This window comes from Engraulis encrasicolus, chromosome 15 (assembly GCF_034702125.1).
Source record: "Engraulis encrasicolus isolate BLACKSEA-1 chromosome 15, IST_EnEncr_1.0, whole genome shotgun sequence".
Classification (NCBI taxonomy): domain Eukaryota; kingdom Metazoa; phylum Chordata; class Actinopteri; order Clupeiformes; family Engraulidae; genus Engraulis; species Engraulis encrasicolus.
The window spans coordinates 4,901,427-4,917,017 of record NC_085871.1 but is presented as its reverse complement, the minus strand read 5'-3'; the positions used below and the strand labels follow the sequence as shown (position 1 = coordinate 4,917,017).

General features: G+C 42.7%; 1 protein-coding gene across 4 annotated transcripts in view; it reads right to left on the bottom strand.

Annotated features, from left to right (window-relative positions):
• The window catches only part of LOC134463651 (CCR4-NOT transcription complex subunit 2), a 72,899-nt gene extending 66,384 nt beyond the window's left edge, over positions 1-6,515 (bottom strand). For 3 of the 4 annotated variants that reach the window (XM_063216842.1, XM_063216843.1, XM_063216845.1), the window contains exon 1: positions 6,418-6,515. The gene's annotated coding sequence lies outside the window, so the exon portion shown is untranslated. The remainder of the gene's footprint in view (positions 1-6,417) is intronic. The other variant, XM_063216844.1, reaches the window with a different exon arrangement.
• Positions 6,516-15,591: the final 9,076 nt, after the last annotated feature.

The window sequence follows — 15,591 nt, the reverse complement described above, 5'->3', positions numbered from 1 at the left end:
CAAAGTGTCAAAAGAGACAAAATATTCGGTGCCTGTTCAAAAAATGAAAAAAAAAATGATTAAACTGACTGGAAGTCTAGGGCTAACATTTCAAAAAACGCCTGGTAGTCAATGTGATAAAAGTTAACATCTCATTTATTTTGATCATTAGAAACAAAACAAACTCTGTAAGGAGGAAAATGATTAACTTACAAACCCAAACACTCTTCCACAACCCAAACCAGATATGGTGTTTCAGTCATTATCACCTCAACCACCTGCAATGACACCATGAGGTGTCAGGTGTTAGCACTGATGAGGACATTGTGCGAGTTGACGCACGCTCAAAAAATGTGGGCAAATGACCTCCAATTTGCTCCGTTTGCTGGAACATTGTGCATCCATCCAGGCCTGTTCTTCAGGTAGTGCTGCTACTCCGTGTGAAAATGGCAGTGGAAAATACAACAAAAACAACATCTCAACACTCCCACTTCATTCAATATCAATGTTGTGCTATAATTTCTCTATTTCCCTGGAGTCAAAAACCCAACCAATGTCAAGTGTAAGCCAATGTATGTCTACATTTTCAGAGATGGGAAAGAGAGGGAGGAGAAAATAAAGAGGCTTAACAACCATCCCAGAGATGCCCGTTCACGTTTTCCTAGCTGGCATTTTTCAGCACATTTTTATTAGCTGTGTAAATAAACACCTCTCCATATTTACAGTTGGTGAAACTCAGCCCTACAGAGACTGATCTCAGCTGACAGAATTTGTGAGCATTATTGATTTGAAAGTGACAGAAACGAAGAGCATTCAGTGTTGGTGATCACTCATCATTGGTCTATTTTCACCATTTCATGAAGAATTCATGAAGAATTCTCACACGAACAAGCTTACCATACAGCATAAACTATGCTTATAGCAGAAGCCATGATTTAAGTTGAAATGAAGATGTGCATGTTTTATTATAGTTATTAATCATGTCGTTTCTATTCTTCAGCTCTTATACACACACGCAGACTGTGTTCAGTTCGCTGATGCTCTGACAGGATGACAGCAAAAGCAGAGGACTACACAGTAGCAGTGAAGAAGAAAGGGAGGAAAAGAAAAGCAAAAGCAAAATCAAACAAACAAGCCAAGGGGTGGTCCCTGACTAGAAAGAAGAATCGCAGATGTCTTGGCACTACTTTCGCCCCACGAATCAGCATCAAATCCCTCAGCTCCTCAATCCCCAGTAACACACCACTGTAGGGATGCACCGATTACACTTTTTTGAAAACCGATACAAGTACGAGTACATTAATGTGTGTACTTGCCGATACCGAGTACCGATACCGATACCTTTTACCACCAAAATACAATGAAAATAAATGCATGGCCTTGTTTTTTTCCACGTGTGATATTACTTTCGCCCCACGAATCAGAATCAAATCCTTCAGCTCCCCAATCCCCAGTAAAACACCACTGATTTTAGGACTAAAAAGATGGGCTATGTGAAATAGTGCTTCAGGTAGAGGAATACGAGTGCGGCCAGTGGAAGGAGGATAGGATGGTGAGGATATTTCCATTGCATTAAGCAAGCCAATCTTTTAACTAGGACAGGCTTCATATCAATTTATTTCAATTTAAACACTTCGAAACTGTGTTTGGTATATTCAAGTACACACACAGTTCAATTTCTAGATATGTCTTATATGATTTCAGGATATGCTATCAAATTATTTCAAAAGAATCCATTGGAGACCTAAGCTTAAGCTTACTGGCCTGGTTGCAACTACTTACGGTCTAGACCAGTGGTTTTCAAAGTGGGGGCCGGGGACCCGTGGGGGGCCGCGTAGGGATGCTAGGGGGGCCGCGGAAGGTTGGCAAAAAAGTATAGCACATCAAAATGATTAATTGATAAATGCATGTGGACCAAAATAAACAACAATATAGAATAACTTAAACAATATACACCAATATATAATAAACAATATTTCCATTAGTTAAAAACTGCATAGGCCTAGGCCTAATAATATATCGCAACCAAGAACATTATAGCTATTTTATATTTCCAATGAGACACTGACACAGTCATAGACGGTCGTGAAACGGAGTGCACAGAAAAATAGTATAGCACGACCTATGTAAGGGGGGCCTTGGCTGAAATGTAACGGTATGGGGGGCCTTGTCATGGTAAAGTTTGGGAACCCCTGGTCTAGACTATTTTGGATAAAGCTAAAAGATGTGAAATGTGTGCCACCTTATCTTTGGTCTTAATCTGAACATTTGGCAACATTGCAAATTCACAAAGCACAAAGAAATGGCAATATTTTGCTGTCCTACTTTTTGTACAGACAGCCAGCAAGAAAGAGACACAGCAGGGACTTCTTCATTTCTCCAATCAACAACAAGGATGCCTGGTGAACTGGCAGAGGCAGATGCTCTATTTTTTTTTTCCTCCGGCAGATTTGCCTGCATGCCTGCGGATCAGAATCAAACCCGGGTCCCCAGATTCATGGTGCCTTAGCACCATAGACATGCATATTAACTACACTGAGAAGCCAGCGAGCACACCATTACCATACATTGTCCTATAGCACTTGGCCTTTATTTATGGAGAGTGCAAGGTAGTTTAAGACTGATCGTACATGGTGCCTTGCTCTCGCTCTCTTCTTTGTGAGCACACCATTAACATACATTCCAATATAGCACAGGGACTTTATGGAGAGAGTGTGAAGTAAATGTAAAGCCTCTGTACATGGTGCCGTGCTTTCGCTTTCTTGCTTGTTCGCTTTGCTGAAGCCTAAATGATGTCTCGACTCTGAAGAGAGCAAAACAGTGCAACCCAAAGAAAGGCCAAAGGTTCTAGAGAAGCAAAGGTTCTACTATTACATTACACATAACGGACGCTTTTATCCAAAGCAACTTTATTTTAGGTGTAGGGTATTGTTTACTGTACCCTGGAGCAGAGTGGGATTAGGTGCCTTGCTCAAAGGCACTTTAGCCGAGGAGTGGGGTAGAGTGTGGAAAGGTGGGATTCGAACCTGCAACCCTCTGATCAAAAGCCCATCTCCTTAACCATTAGGCCGTGGCAAATCTCACTGGCATGTGTTTCATGCCCATTACATGGCACACAGCTATTTATTCATTTTTTTTGCATTTTAAGTCTTTTTCTGTCTCCAGTGGGCAGAAGAGCACATTCTCGGCTCTGCGCTGCTCTAGTGTGGGAAAGTCTTTAGTCACAGCTGCTGCTGATTTGGATATTTAATAAATTAGGAAGGACGAAGTGTTCACGGTGCATGCCAACAACAAGCAGGGAAAACCTTGTGTGTGTGTGTGTGTGTGTGTGCGTGCGTGCGTGCGTGCGTGCGTGCGTGCGCATGTGTGTGTGCCTGCGTGCACGTGTGTATGAGTAAATGTAGCCAAAATGCCGATCTCCAAGAATGCTCCTAAACCAACTTACATCCCTGAAGGCAAAGCCACGAACGCGAAAAACACACCAAAGGGCACACTGATCCAATAGGCTAAGGGAGCTAGTTCTAGACGGAGGCATTGAGGTTCCCTGCAGCCAAGTCGTCACACCATCAGTCAGCCTTCAAGGAAAACAATTGCTGTTGATCATAGCTAATTATGGGATGGGATTCCCTCCCCGTTGGAAGCTTTGATTTGTATTATTTTTTAACGCTACCACCACTGCGTATCATTCAAAAAGCCGTAGCCTATAATGTACCGCAGGGCTTTCTCTGAACGGGGAAATAGGGGAGCTCCACCCTCATACCTCCGTGGGTGCACCCTCATACTTTTATTTTTATATATATATATTTGAGCGCCCCTAATACATTTCTCATTCATGGGGGGGAACACCCCCCTTCACCCCCTGTAACCTGCCATGATGCTCCCTCATGCCAAAAAATCCTAGAAAAAGTCCTGTACCGTAATAATCCATTGACTCAGATATGAACAATGAAACAAAGACGTCTTCAACCAGACGGTAGGAAGCCAGTTAATGGGCTCAATGGCGGAAAAATTAATACTGGGAGAATCACTGGAGAGCAATGCAATGGGAAACATGGCCTACAATGCATTGGGAAACATGGCCTACTGTGGCATCTGTGGCCAGGTATAAATAAAGCCTAAATAAATTACTAGGTCAATTGTAAATATGTACATTTCACCTGGACCATCCCTCCCTCTCATGATTGACAGTGAAAACTATTGTCATTATGTTTGTGACTAAAGAGGCCCTGCAAGCACAAACCACTCACTGCATGCATGACTGTTGCATGCATCAATGACTGAAGTGTATGAGAATGATAACTGGTCATCATTCACAATGTCTATTTTCAGTGGGGTTGCAATTCAAGCTTAGGATTCCATATGGTGTCACACACACACACACACACACACACACACACACACACACACACACACACACACACACACACACACACACACACACACACACACACGAGTTTGAGAGTATGCCAATGACCTAAAAGCATGCATGCATTTCAGTCACATTTAAGCTGCAAAGCTGCACAGTTCAAGGTGTGTTCCATTTACACACCTTTACATACAGAAAGCGTAAGGATTACGAGCTTCATTCCACAACTTCAGATTAGTCCCAACAACCACTCCATTACTGTCTCAAAACCAGGAAACAGCTTGAAATGTCATCAGGGCAGAGGTAGCAAGCAGAATGTCAACTGCCAAACTATGAAACTGCCACGGTATTGCTCAATCGTTAGTAGACTCTGAAGATTGTCATTACTAGGATAAGTCATAAATCCAATGTCATTAGCAACCCAACAGATGGCTGTTATAATATTTTTCTGCTTGCATCCAGAATTATTTCCAGCTGTTGTTACTCACTGAAATCGAAACATTCACTCTTGAACTACGTCTTGTCCTGCTAAACTTTAGTGATTTACAACCTCACTGCCACAGGTACATCCAACACAAAACCGCTGCATTAAGCCTATGAAGGAGGTCTCCCTTTTCGTCTGCAACCTTACTAGTGGTGACGTGGTACCTGACTAAACAGAGAATATGATGGTTTATTCAAAATTACAGTAAATGCGACAGCAAAGGTTACGTGTGCAAAGCAATTATTTCAACCATTACCAGCATATCTTCAGCTACTATTGGTGCGTCTAAAGCTGAAACCACAAAGCAAATATTTGGAGGATGGTTTTGGTAGTGGTACCCGTCTCCTAAATATGCGCTCGCGCGCACACACGCGCACGCACACACACAACCCCGAATGCTAACTTAAATACAGTAAGCACACGCGTTTAACAACAAGACAGAGTTAACCTCGTGTACAAATCACATCCATGAAAGAACATGTATATCCCAGTCCCCCTCTACCAGGTGGGTAGCAAACGTTGGCACATCTTCCCTCTATGTTTACAAATCTGGAGGGTTCTCAGTACGACCTGACATGTAAACTACATGTACAATTTGACAACTAACTTTCCGGATATCAAGCTAAATCGATATCCCAGCAGGGCAACGTAAAAGGTCTTGCCCGTGTCACATATTCAGTTAACAACTATGTAGATAGCTATCTGCTCCTGACAAATACACAGAATCCTTTACAGGGATAAGTGGGTACTATCAAAGCTGCACACTATCAAAAGCAATTATTTCTGAATTAAACATCGCATTATAAATAGTGATATGAGTACAGGTTCCTTGCAAAAACACTGAACTGGAAGAGCTGGTAACGTTGCCGACCCGTGAACGGCTTGGTTAGTTAGCTTCAGCTCGTCAAAATGATAATAAATTTGGCTAACGACCTAGCGATCATAACGATAGTTCACAACTGCAGCTAAAATTGCACAGAGTTTGCACTTTTGCAAATCCAAATGGGCATAACCAGTCTCACAGACGAGTTGCATCGGCTTCACTGCATACTATTCCAATGCATTACATTTGGACTTGGGAAAGGTGCTGAACTAGGTTTAATAACTTCATCGCTTTATAATCTATATAATAGCTACATAGATGCAGCGCTGCCGAGGGACTGTGCGGTTGGCTAGGTATATAGCTAACTACCCAACACGTAAAGCTAACGCTGTTCAAATAAAACATACGATATATTTGGTTCACAATCTTAGCATGCTAGCCTAACCTGCTATTTCGCTCCCTTTTTTGAAATGTATGCTACTGAGTGGGCTTTAAGCCTGGCTACAACGAATAGCTGCTATCGCTAGCTGCAGTATCAGGCCTGCTATGGCTCCGTCCAAGGTCCTCGGTCCCTCTCGAATTATACAGCCCAGACAAAAACTACCAGCGGTGCAGCTACCGATCGGTAGCGCACCAGATACCGGACGAAAATAGACCAAATTAACATCGATGGGTACCAAAATGTTTCTGGTTTTGGGTGCATCTATTTCTTTGTGTACTTAAATGGATACAGTTGCTGAAAAAATCGGAGGAAAAAAAACTCACCGCATTAATTTCTCTTCTTCTCGTAGATCCAAGATGGCTGTGTGTATTCCTCAACTAAGGATGATGGGTGAATGCCCTTTACACTCTGACCTCTCCTCGAACTCCATGGCAATTTCTCTGGTTTAAAATGTGTTGCTGCCAGAACAGTGTAACAAATTTAAATTATCAATTACATTCTGTTTATTTGGAATCAATCATGACAGACAGGACAAAAATCTAGAATTAAAAAAGGCCTAGTATAAATAATACAATAATGAAGACCATCATTAGACCTATTTTAGGCCTATTATTATTATTAATAACAATAATAATAACATTATTATTTTTGTTGTAAGTGATGATGATGATGATGATGATGATGATGATGATGATGATGATGATGATGGTGGTGGCGATGATGATGATGATGATGATGATGATGACGATGATCATGATGAATGAGGAGGAGCAGAGGAAGATGTCATGACATCGACCATATGTTTAAGTTAACTAACTAAGACAAAAGAGAATTTAGCCCTGAATGTGTAAGTTTTCTTTTTGTCATAGGATGACTTTGACTTAGGCCTGCTAAAAGGCTTATGACACAGTTCTAACCTTCATTTCGGCTTAATTAATTTGCATGTCTTTGGTTAACACATCATCCAGTATCCAAATTGATACTATAATGAAACTCAATAAATTGGGTCTGAACATTGCATTGGATTAAGACAGGGGTGGGTAATGTCTCGAGGGCCGTTTATGGCCCTTGTGGCCGTCTTATCCGGTCCCGGATATACTTTCAATTTTTTCAGTTTTGGAATTTTAGAAAATACATTTGCAATAGAATTAAGCTATATTTCAGGGGTCCTAGAGAAGAAGGGGTCTGTTATAAAGGTGTCTGCCTTCAATGTAGGCCTAAAGTGCATGGGAAAATCCTGGTTTGTGTTCATAGTACGGCCCTTGAGGGAATTTGAAGTGACCCCCCGAATGAAAAAGGTGCCCCACCCCTGAATTAGGAGCAGTACTTGCTCAACAGAATCCTTTCATTAAATCTGTAACAATACCTTGCCTAGTTGAGACAGTTGAGATCATGGTGTGTGTGTGTGTGTGTGTGTGTGTGTGTGTGTGTGTGTGTGTGTGTGTGTGTGTGTGTGTGTGTGTGTGTGTGTGTGTGTGTGTGTGTGTGTGTGTGTGTGTGTGTGTGTGCCTATACATTCTGTCATGGGCAATCATAGTGGTGTCAGGCTTATAAACCGAGGGTTGCCAGTTTGATTCCTGCCAGGTTGGTATAAGGGAATGATCCCCTCCGCTTCCTCCTTGGCTGAAGTACCCTGAGCATAGTTACTGTCCCATCACTCTGGACCCTTGGGGTGTTGGGCTTCATTGTATTACCATTATACTGTAAGCTTATTTGCTGTGTCACAATAACAATGGGAATATCGTAGCCATTTCAAGTGTGACCCTTTTTTTCCAAAGGCCTCTTCAAATAATTGGCCTATATTCTGTTTGGCGATATGCACTTCCTCCCTCAAAAGACTAATATTGGCCTAATTATAAGTTTCTCAGGTTTCAGGTATGTTCACATTCTTCCAATAGCCTCTTCAAACAATAGGCCAATATTTGGTTCGGTCATGTACGACTGTTTTGTTTTAGATCATGTCTTGTATGACAAAACCTTCACTGATACACCGCATCCAATGTAAACTGATGCACCACCATGAAATGTGTAAATAATGCAAGGCGTGTGAACGGGTGGGTTCAATGACAACACAAATGTGATAAGTGTCTATACCTGTTCAGTTTATCATCTGGAACTGAGTCAGCTCAGTGGCCCGGAGAGCTGTTGAGTTAACGAACCAGAGATGGTACGCGACGTACAGGGATGGAACGTACGTGACTCACAGAGGAAAGCTTTATTTATTCATATACTCCTTGCTGGCATGAGTGGCTGACAGGTTGGGTTGGGTTGCCTATATTCCCACTCGCTTTTCAAGGGGTCATACTGTATTTCTCTGGTCCTGTCGCCTAAAAAACTCTAATATTATGTGTCCTTTGGCTTTGCCGTGTAGTTACATTGTACAGGTACTTGAAGTCCTCCCTACAGATTTTTAGAGTTTTCCATCTCACTGCATGGTGATCATCATTTAACAAGAAAGCTCCATCTGCTAAAGTTAGACAGTGACGGTTGCACGCTGTCACGGCAGTATTTATTTTCATCAGGTTTTCGTGAGGTACAGTGTACACATAATGGGATCTCAGATGTTGCAGCACGCGCATGCACACACACGAGCGCACGCACGCACACGCTCTCTCTCTCTCTTTATGGGGTGGGCTGCCGGAGGATTCCAATCCCCGACACTAGTGCAGAGCCAGCCGCTTAGGCCAGATAAGGCCGCTCAATGGCTCCAGCAAAGCAAAGCCCCAGCTGCAATATATAGAGACCCTCAGTAGATAACCATGAGCTGTGGAGATCTCTAACCATGAGCTAGCTAGCTCGCTCGCTCTCTCTCTCTCTCTCTCTCTCTCTCTCTCTCTCTCTCTCTCTCTCTCTCTCTCTCTCTCTTTCTCGAATAGCCAAATGAGCAAACCTGCACGTATGGTATAGTCAGACATTTGGAGACTGAGGCAAATGTAGAAAAAAATGACATTTTATTTATCCCATGTAAGAAAAACACATGAGCATTTTTTTGAGTGTTTCAAAATTAATGTCATCAAAATTAATGTGTTCAAAACTGCTTTCCCAAGTCACATATTCGGTCCATCTCATTGTCCAATTGCACCGTTTCTTGTAGCGTAGAGAGAAAGTCATGAGAAACGAATGGGGAAATGTTCTGCTTTGAAGACAGCCAAATGACTTATGCCAAATAGCCAAACATTCTGAGCCAAACATTTTTGGCCATTCATCACATGTCACTTCTTCACCTTCCTCTTCCTCCTCTTGGTGCTCTTGTGGGCCACCGTGGTGATGGGGAGACAGTAGATGTGCATGGGGATGTTCTTATAGTAACTGCTGACAAATGCTCTATGAGAGAGAGAGAGAGAGAGAGAGAGAGAGAGAGAGAGGGAGAGAGAGAGAGAGTGGAAAGAGTGAGAGAGTAGGGAGAAGCAGAAGCAGAAAGACAGAAAGAACGAAAGAAAGAACGAAAGAAAGAAAGAAAGAAAGAAAGAAAGAAAGAACGAAAGAAAGAAAGAAAGAAAGAAAGAAAGAAAGATGAATTATAGCAAGATAGCAAAATACAGAGAGTGAGGGAGAAAGAGGGAGCGAGACAGAGATACTGTTTGCATGGATAACACATGTGCAGTTAGGACGACTGATAGTTTTGACCAGGCCCAGTCATCTGAAAGCCCCCCCGCCAGTGGCGGAACAATTGCACACCGGGGCCCCAGGGCAAGATTCTGATATGGCCCCCATACAGCCTGCCAAGGTCACAATAGGGCCCCCACCACCAATATGGGAGGGCCCTGGGCCCAGGGGCAAATGCCCTGCTCGCCCTCCCTATAGCTCCGCCCCTGCCCCCCGCCCCCCAATCACAGAATGTAATTGGGACACAATTCTCAGCCTGCCATGACATATGACCCATAAACTGATTACATTTTGGAGGTCAACTGTTTTGAAATGACCAACATTCAAAATATCAAGTTCCATCCGTTTCCACTGTGATTAAGAATAGCAGAACATAAAACATGCTCTCCCCTCAATTTGAGGGCTCATGCATGCCCTCAAATTCATTCAATATATCGTCCTGTCAACCTTGGAATAAGCATTGCATATACTTGGTTGTTCTCTGACTGAGGCTGAGGAAGCAGAGGTTCCTCCATCGTATCCGGTTCTCCTCCTGACGAATCTGGTCTACAACCTTCTGCTTCTCCTCTTCCCTCTGGAGGCTCTCGCGTAGCTCTTGCTCAATGCGGGCCAACTAGGAAAATGACAGGGCATACAATAGTTTTTACAACCACATACTATCACATATGTAATAATAATAATAACAATAATAATAATATAATAATAATAAAAGTTACTTGAAAAGAGAAAAACTTTTCTTCACCAAGGCACTCCAAAAAGTAGGCTATATAAAAATGTCTTTATTATTATGACATTAAAATTGCCCACTCGTAGTGGCAGTTGGGCCTTCTTCAGGGCATAGTGATACTGAAACAGTGAAGTCTTTTGTTATTATTTCCAAACATAATAATAATAACTTTGGTTTTTATAGAGCCTTCCATGGAACCAAAGGTCTCTTTACAAAAAAGAGATGGGACTTGGGGAGGAGGGAAGGGTAGGTATACAATACATCACACGGTGTGCCATTGCTCTTTCATGACAAGTCTTTCAATGATATTGTATAAACTATGGCAACGTGCAAATTCTACAGCTTGCAATACCATACCATCTGCACTGGCCTATAAAGGCTCAGCTCTGAAAAACATTTAGCATTGTAAAAGAGGCTTTAAACCCAGAGTATGGTGATGGCTGGTGCTTGTTACTGTCATGGGAAAAGTTGTAGGTTATTATGTCCTCCATTGTAAGTCGCTTTGGCTAAAAAGTGTCTGCCAAATGCAATGTCATATAATGTAATGAAAAGTGCATTGTCAAGAGTACTTAAAGTTAAGCTTTTGAACAAATCTCTTTGTTTAATGTTCAATAACAGCCATTGAGTTGAGTAGCACTTATCTTTAAAGTATAAAAGCTTTATAAGTACAAATTGTCATGAAGACAGCCCTGACAAAAACAGTGCTCTTTTCTGATTGGCTGGTGGGGTGTGCATTCATTCGTTGTGACGTCTCAACTAAGGAGAGTTTGCAATTTGGTACTGTGGCTCAATGGGTTAAGGTGCCGTATCACAAACTTATTGACTCATCCAGCCCTGTGACCCGGGTTTGAGGATGCCTGAGACAATTGCCCATTTATCTCTCACACTCATTTCCTCACTGCCCTGTCTGAAATCAAGACATAGAGACATACAATCCCCCAAAAATACCCTAGGAAATTAAAATCCTGGCATTACGTTTTTGCACAGTTCTTTTTTTTAAATGTTTTTTAGGGGCTTTTATGCCTTTATTTGACAGGACAGTGTGAGATGAAAACAGGAAGCAAGTGGGACAGAGAGACAGGGGAGGATCTGGAAATGGCCCCGTGATCATGCAAGCCCAAATGTGGGGGGCTTAGCGTGCTGCGCCACAACACCCCCAGGTTTTTGCACATTTCATAGGTTATCAAAGTCCCCTTAGTAATACCAACCACACAGGAACTTTCACAGTCTACTCTTGTCAGGTTACATTGAGCAGACACTGGTCACAATTATGAAGAAATTATGCTTTACTATAAATGTATCCATTCCATGTAGCCTATACATTTTCTTGTGTGCTGACTGGGCCGTGATAATAACTGGGGCGTTCGCGTCCATAGAATAAATGCATCATATCCATCCAAACGCACCCTGCAGGAGCTCTTATCCTTTTACACGTTACATGATGTGCCCTCACTCCCAAACAAAGGCCTTGCACACATCTGTCTGTGTGTGTGTGTGTGTGTGTGTGTGTGTGTGTGTGTGTGTGTGTGTGTGTGTGTGTGTGTGTGTGTGTGTGTGTGTGTGTGTGTGTGTGTGTGTGTGCGTGTGCGTGCGTGTGTGTGTGCGTGCATGTGTGTGTGAGAATGTGTGTGCATGTGTGCGTGCATGTCTGCGTGAGACCATGTGACCGTGCGTGTGTGTGTGTCTGTGCGTGTGCGTGTGCGTGTGTGTGTGTGGGTGTGTGTGTGTGCGCATGTGTGTGTGCGCGTGTGTGTGTGTACGTGTGCTATTATAGTACCACATGAAAGGGTGAAGAGTGCTCAAAGAGTCTGCAGCCCTCACTAAAAGCACATCTGTTCTGAGTGCCGCCAGGCGAGACGACCAATCCCCTGCCCCTGATGCCTCGTTCTCTGGCTGGGCTGGGATCCAGGGATCTTAATGGCGTACTGGCGAACCAGGGTTGCCAGATGTGACTGATGATTTCCAGCCAAGAATATGCTTAAAAATACCACAAAATACCGCCCAATTTGAACTAAATTTCATGGACACAAATCAAGAGAAAAGCCTGAAAAATATTCTTAAACGCAGTCATCCTTAACAGCCCAATTGGCCGGGAAACCTCCCTATCTGGCAACATTGTTGGCAACCAGCGCCGAGGCCCTTTCGCCTCCTATATCCAATATCGCCCCGACTGCAGAGGAGTTACAAGGAGCAATCCCAATAATGCCAGTTCCCACAGCCAGCAAAGGAAATGATATGGCTCAGTTATACCAGCTATTCTGTTCTGTTCTGTTCAGTTCAGTCATATTTAATTCTATAGGCCTATCTGTGGTTCTCAACTTTTTTTTAAACAAGCGCCACCTTGTCCTCATCATAAGACTCCCAATCACCCCTTGTCGTAATCACAAGCCTGCCAACACCCGCTTAGTATTAAAAAATAAAATTGACTAATTCCACCAGTGGCAATTGAGCCCTATAGGGATCGCTAATGCCCCCTGGGGGCAGAGCCCCCGATGAGAAACACTACTCTATACAAAGAATGGTCATTGGCTGGGTGGTTAAAAAGTATGTATGTGGATTTTAGAGCTTTGGTGTTTTTTAGGTGGGCTAATGAAGAGGCCTGAAACTGACTCATTTTATAGATGGTGTGAGGCACCCATGGCCTAATGGGGATGGTCATAAAATTAGAGGGTTCGAGTCCCAGCCTGCCTCTCCCTTCACCTCCATGGCTGAAGTTCCCTGAACTGCACAATGCTTCAGAGACTGTAACAAATACCCTGCAAATAACTACAAGTTGCTATGGATAAAAGCATCAGCTAAGTGTAATGAATTGTAATTTAGTGTACTTTGGTCAGACCAATAAAATAAAGTTTTTTCATGAAAAGATCAGATGTGAATTGACAACATGCATTTGAAAATAAACAAAAAATAGGCATACACAGTGTTGCATCCTCTAACCTCTCATTTGTACTCATTTGTGTTCAGTGTGTTCCACACAATCCAACTGCGGCACACGCATGCACACCTCCACACATGTGCACACCCCCCCCCCACACACACACACACACACACACACACACACAAGTGCACGCACACATGCACGCACGCACGCACGCACATGAAGGTGAACAGATGTCCTTCATTTCCAGGGACAGTCCCAAGTTATATCCCGGTATAATATAAAATTGACCCTGTCCCCTATTTGGCAGGCTAAAATTATATTTCAAAGGCTCTAAAAGACAGAAATAGGACTGTCTCTTTCCCCAACGAGAATACAATGGGAATGTCCCGATTGTCATCTCTGTGGTCTATTCACCCTCACACACTTTTTACCGTTTGAGCAGACAAAAAGCAACAAAAGCCACATTAAGCCGAAACCAGTAATAGCAACAAACCAACAGCAATAGTATGTATTTATATAGCACAATATCACAACTATACACAACTATGCAGCAAAACCAGCAAAGTAGAGCATTGCAATTGGCTGCCACAGCTGACACCAAAATGTGTCAAAGCTCATTACCAAAAAGTCACCCAAAATGCTTTTGTTGCTTTTAGTTTTTTCCCCCTCTTCTACCGTATACAAAATAAATTAGTTCTGGCACTTTTGTGGCTTTCATCACTTTCAGTTTCGTTCATGCAGAGAATAGGTCAGACCAAACGCTCACAGAGATTTGAAGTCACAGTTGCCAGGCTAACAAAAAAACAGGTGGAGGTGCATGCTGCCCTACAAAGCGCAAAGTGCAGAAACTACATTGAAAATTTGAATTTAGACTGAAAATGGTCTTCATTTTTAAAAAATCTTGTGACAAAGCCTTATGGTCCAAATGTGTCACACTTTAGAGATATTGAATTGTCAAATTTGTAGTAAACTTACAGAACATTTGGCAGGTGCTTTTATACAACAACAACAATATACATTATATTATACAGTAACTTCAATATCCAACCATCAAGGCTTTAAAGCCACTCAGGTTCAGTGTTGGCGTAGTTACTGCACTAAGCCATTGACAGTATTGTATTGTATTGTACTCTGTGTATTTGTACTTTTATTTGTAATTTTGCTCATGCCGAGTAGGCAAATGCTCACAGAGCTTTGAAGTCACATTTACCAGACTAACAAAAACCTGGAGGCGTACGTATTATATTGTAATCTGTATGTCTTTTAATTTGTGTCTTTGTCCGTCTTATGGGGTCGCAAAATATTCTGAAGTCCAAAAGGGGTTCCTCGTTGAAAATGTTTGGGAACCACTGCCATATCGCTCCAGGGAGTGTAACCAATACCCTGTAAATAACTGTACGTCACTTTGGATCAAAGTGTCAGCTGAGTGTTATAAAATGTAATGTAATGCAATCTGTCTGTGTTTTTACCTCGGCCAGTAAGCACTTGTTGTCCTCCAGTTTCCTCTGTTGCGCGTGGAGAGCCTTCATGGCAGGGTCGTCCGCGTCTCTCTTCTGACTCCGGGGCGTGTTGATAGGCGGGAACACACACTCCCTGCAGAGAGAGAACAAACAGTATCTTCAGAAGAGTAAAGGTATATGCACATCCTACCTCACTGAGACCAGCAGCAGGACAAAGGCATAAAGACATACGTCTGCGCTCTGCAGCTCTGCTTGTAAGGGCTATCCAAGACATGTAGGCCTACAAACCCAGTGGGGTCGAAACGGTGTATGTCTTCAATAACCTTTACAAGCAGAGCTGTAGACTTCTATTCTCTGTCAGAGAACAAAAATACAAATAAAATGGTCACATTTATTCCTGGACACCCACGTGCAGTTGCACCTCGGTTGGCTCTGTTGTACACCACAGTTGTTTGCTCTATGTGTAGTAGCCTAATTTCCCGTGGCATCCTTGTTTGCGAAGCATTTATGTGTTTGACATTTCGGGGGCTGAAGGTCTACCTACAACAACAACAGCGCAAACAACAGCAGTCCTGTGTAAGTCGATGCAATGGGGGCTTTTCCCTCAGATCATTAAACAAGGCTCATCATCACACAACAGACTGGGGCAGAGTGCATGATCACAGAGAGATGAAGAATAAAGGGAGGAGAAGGAAGAAGGGGAAGTAAAAGAGAGAGAGAGACAGACAGGCAGACAAACAGACAGACAGACAGACAGACAGACAAAGAGGGGAAAAGAGAGGTAGAGAGAGAGAAAAGAAAGAGAAAAAGAAAGAGAGATTGT